The sequence below is a fragment of the Etheostoma spectabile genome, chromosome 17 (genome assembly GCF_008692095.1).
Source record: "Etheostoma spectabile isolate EspeVRDwgs_2016 chromosome 17, UIUC_Espe_1.0, whole genome shotgun sequence".
NCBI lineage: Eukaryota > Metazoa > Chordata > Actinopteri > Perciformes > Percidae > Etheostoma > Etheostoma spectabile.
In genome coordinates, this window is record NC_045749.1 from 23,257,476 (window position 1) to 23,261,552 (window position 4,077).

At 37.4% G+C, this 4,077-nt stretch overlaps 1 long non-coding RNA gene across 1 annotated transcript in view; it reads left to right on the forward strand.

The window, feature by feature from the left end:
• LOC116705681 (uncharacterized) overlaps positions 1-4,077 on the forward strand; it is a 19,480-nt gene that overhangs the window by 3,289 nt on the left and 12,114 nt on the right. The window lies entirely within an intron of this gene.

Genomic DNA, 4,077 nt, shown 5'->3' on the forward strand with positions numbered 1-4,077 from the left:
TCTTATTTTCTTCTATTAGTGATGAGTAATAGTCTAATCTGGCATTTCTGAGGGCCTTCCTGTACATTTTTGGACTGTCTTACCAATCTAAACAAGATTCTTCCAGTTTGGTGGAACGCCATTTATTTTCAAGTTTTTGCAAGATTTGTTTTAATTTGTGAGTCTGGGACTTATACCAAGGTGCTAGTTTCCTTTGCTTCATCATCTTTTTTTTTAGAGGAGCATCAGAGTCTAAAGTTGTCTGTAGGCAGGTCGTAGCTCCATCTACAGATTTATTAATTTGGGAGGGACTAAAGTTAACATAAAGTTCCTCTGGTATATTAAGGAATGGAATTAAATTAAATGCTGTGGGAATATCTTCCTTAAATTAATCTATAGCACTGTCAGATAGGCATCTAGTGCAGAAACTTTTATTTCATTTAGTAGAGTTGGGTAGTAAGAATTAAAAAGTTGTTATAGAATGGTCTGATAATAAAGGCTTCTGCGGGAATACTACTAATCTTCAATTTGGATGCCATATCTCAGCACAAGGTCAGGGGTGTGGTTAAAACAGTGAGTGGCCTTATGCACTTTGACGGAAACTAACTGAATCTAGTAGTGAGTTGAAAGCAGTACTAAGGCTATTCTTGGCAACGTTCACATGAATATTAAAATCACCTACAATAAGTACTTGTCTGTTTGATTTAAGGACTACACCTGATAAAAACTAAGATAGAATTCAGATACAAATTCAGAATCTGGTCCTGGAAATCGGTAAATAACAACGAATATAATTGCCTGTAATGTTTTCCATGATGGATGTAGAAGATTCAGAACAAGGCTTTCAAACGAGTTATAATTTAGTCTAGGTTTAGGATTAATTAATAAACTTAAATTACCCCCCTCGGCCTAAGCTTCTAGGAATTAGAGTATTATTCTGACTGGGAGGAGTGGCTTCATTTAAACTAACATATTCTTCATGGCCCAGCCATGTTTCAGTAAAACAGAATAGATAAATTGGATTATCTGATATCAGATTGTTTACTAGTACTGCTTTAAAAGGACAAAGCTCTAATATTTAATAGTCCATATATCATTTTCCTATTCTGTTTTATCATTGCAGTGGGAGTTATAATTCCAATTAGGTTCTTAAGTAAAGCCCTCTTTTGTTTACCTTTTGATTTAACCGATCTGAGTCAGGGGGGCAGACACCATGGTTATTAGACTATGAGTGGGCTACTGGCCCAGTGGAGGCACAGTGGAGTTATTACTAGTGATTACTAATATTAGAAATGGGTTGTTGTGGTTTATGGCCGATAAGAGACTCGGTCAGATTTCTTGATATGAGAGCGGCTCCGTCCAAAGTGGGATGATAGCTGTCTCTCCTAATTAGACCAGGCTTTCCCCAGAACACCCTCCAGTTGTCAACGTAGGCCACATTATTAGCTGGGCCCCACCCTGACAACCAGCGGTGGAAGGATGACATGCAGCAGTACATGTCATCGCTGATCAGGTTTGGTAGAGGTCCAGAAAAAAACTTAATACATTTTTTCCAAACAACTGTTAAATGTCTGTTATAATAAAAACATTTTTTTCAAATTTTTTCTAACCCTCTTTACATGTAGATAAAAGTAGGTTAGCTCATTGTGTCATTTAGAAATAATCTGTCATAATGGAATATTCCCCTTTAGAAATGTATATCTATATATACACACTTACAGGTAGAGTAGCCCTCTTCTTTTAGGTGGGAAAATATCCATCATAATGGACTACTTCCTCTTTGTGGTTAGCAGCTTTTTATATAAGGTAGGAAATATCTATCAGAATGGAATATGTTCTCTCTAAATGTGGTTCAAACTAGGTTAGCTGATTATGACAGGAAGGAAATGTGTCACAGAATGGACTACTTCGTCTTGAAATGTGGTTCAAAGTATAGTAGCTCAATCTGTGTATGGGAAATATCCATTAGAATGCAGTACTTCATCCCTGAGTGTATACTGAAAAAAAATTGTAAATGCAACATTTTGTTTCTGCCCCCATTTTTCATGAGCTGAACTCAGAGATGTAAGACTTTTTCTATGAATACAAAAGGCTTATTTCTCTCAAATATTGTTCACAAATATGTCTAAATCTGTGGTAGTGAGCACTTCTCCTTTGCCAAGATACTCCATCCACCTCACAGGTACGGCATGTAAAGAAGCTGATTAGAGAGTAGGGTTATTACACAGGTGTTCCTTAGGCTGGCCACAATAAAAGGCCACTCAAAAATGTGCGGTTTTATCACATAGCACAACTCCACAGATGTCGCAAGTTTTTAGGGATTATGCAATTGCCGTGCTGACTGCAGGAATGTCCACCAGAGCTGTTGCCCGTGCATTGAATGTTCATTTCTGTACCATACAGTAAGCCATTTCCAAAGGCGTTTCAGAGAATTTGGAACCACATCCATCTGGCCTTACAACCACAGACCCTGTATAAACACACCAGCCCAGGACCTCCACATCCAGCATCTTCAGCTCCAAGATCCTCTTCTGCAACAATCAATTTGCATAACCAAAGAATTTCTGCACAGACTGTCAGAAACTGAAACAGAAAGCTCATCCCAGTGGGCTCTCAACCTGACTGCAGTTTGTCGTCATAACCGACTTGAGTGGGCAAATGCTCACATTCAATGGCTTCTGGCATGTTGGAGAGGTGTTCTCTTCACGGATGAATCACGGTTTTGTACAGGTCAGATGGCAGTCAGCGTGTATGGCATCTTGTGGGTGAGCGATTTGCTTATGTCAACCATGTGAATTGAGTGGCCCATGGTGGCAGTGGGGTTATGGTATGGGCAGGCATATGTTATGGACAACCAACACAGGTGCATTTTATTGAAGGCATTTTTGGATGCACAGAGATACTATGACAAGATCCTGAGGCCCATTGTGCCATTCATCCACAACCATCACCACAAGTTTCAGCACGAGAACGCACGTCCCCCCTTTGCTCAGTCATTGAAGAGGAGTCGACCAACATTCCACAGGCCACAATCAAAAACCTGATCAACTCTATGCGAAGGAGATGTGTTGTACTGCGTGAGGCAAACGGTGGTCACACCAGATACTGACTGGTTTTCAGACCTGTTTTAGAACTTTTGTGTACGTAGAAAAAGTCTTAGATCTTTGAGTTCAGTTAGTTAAAAATGGGGGCGTTGCGTTTATAATTTTGGTCAGTATAGATAAAAGTAGTGTAGCTCATTATGACAAGTAGGAGATATTCATCAGAATGGACTACTTCCTCAATTAATGTAGTTAAAGGTGGAGTAGCTCATACTGTCAGGTAGGCTATATCTATCATAAGGAACCACTTCCTCTATAAATATTGTTAAAATTAGGGTAACTCATTCTTTTAGGTGGGAAATATCTATCAGAATGGAACACCTCATCCAGGTTTTGTTTTTAGAAAAAGTTCAAATATAGTTTTAATTGCCAGCATGAAAACAAGTGAAATTATATCTTTATTTGGACATTTCATTAATTGGACATTCAAAGCCTATAATTTTAAAATCCTACATCAGAATGGTCCGATATAATCTGAGTGACAGTCTGGGGGTAGTGTACTATCACTCTCAGTTGAAATGGCTATAAAGGAGTTTTTATTTTTTTTAATTTTAATTTTAATTTTTAATTAGCCTGAAAAAGAGTCAAAATATACTTTTAATCTGACATTTTTAAAGCCTTTAATTTTTAAATTCTACATCACAATGGCCTGATATTACCTGAGTGACAGTCTGGGGGTGGTGTACTATTACTCTGAGTTGAAGTGAATTGAATTGACCATGCAGAGATTTGAAGAGCAGTCAATAAGTTGAATGCAAAGGATATGGACTTGGGTAAGTTAAATACAAAAGAAATACAATAAAGGAATGTTAAAATTACAAGTAAAGAAAAATGTAAAAAAATATAGAGAAAATGGTAAAAGAAATAATGTAAAATAATGTTTTAAAAGACAATAAAAACAAAGGTAGTGTGAGGGACCAAGCTTGCAGGCACGAGGAGTCATTAGGTAAATTAAAAAAAAAAATGCAAGTTTTTATTTACAAAACAAAACAAACAA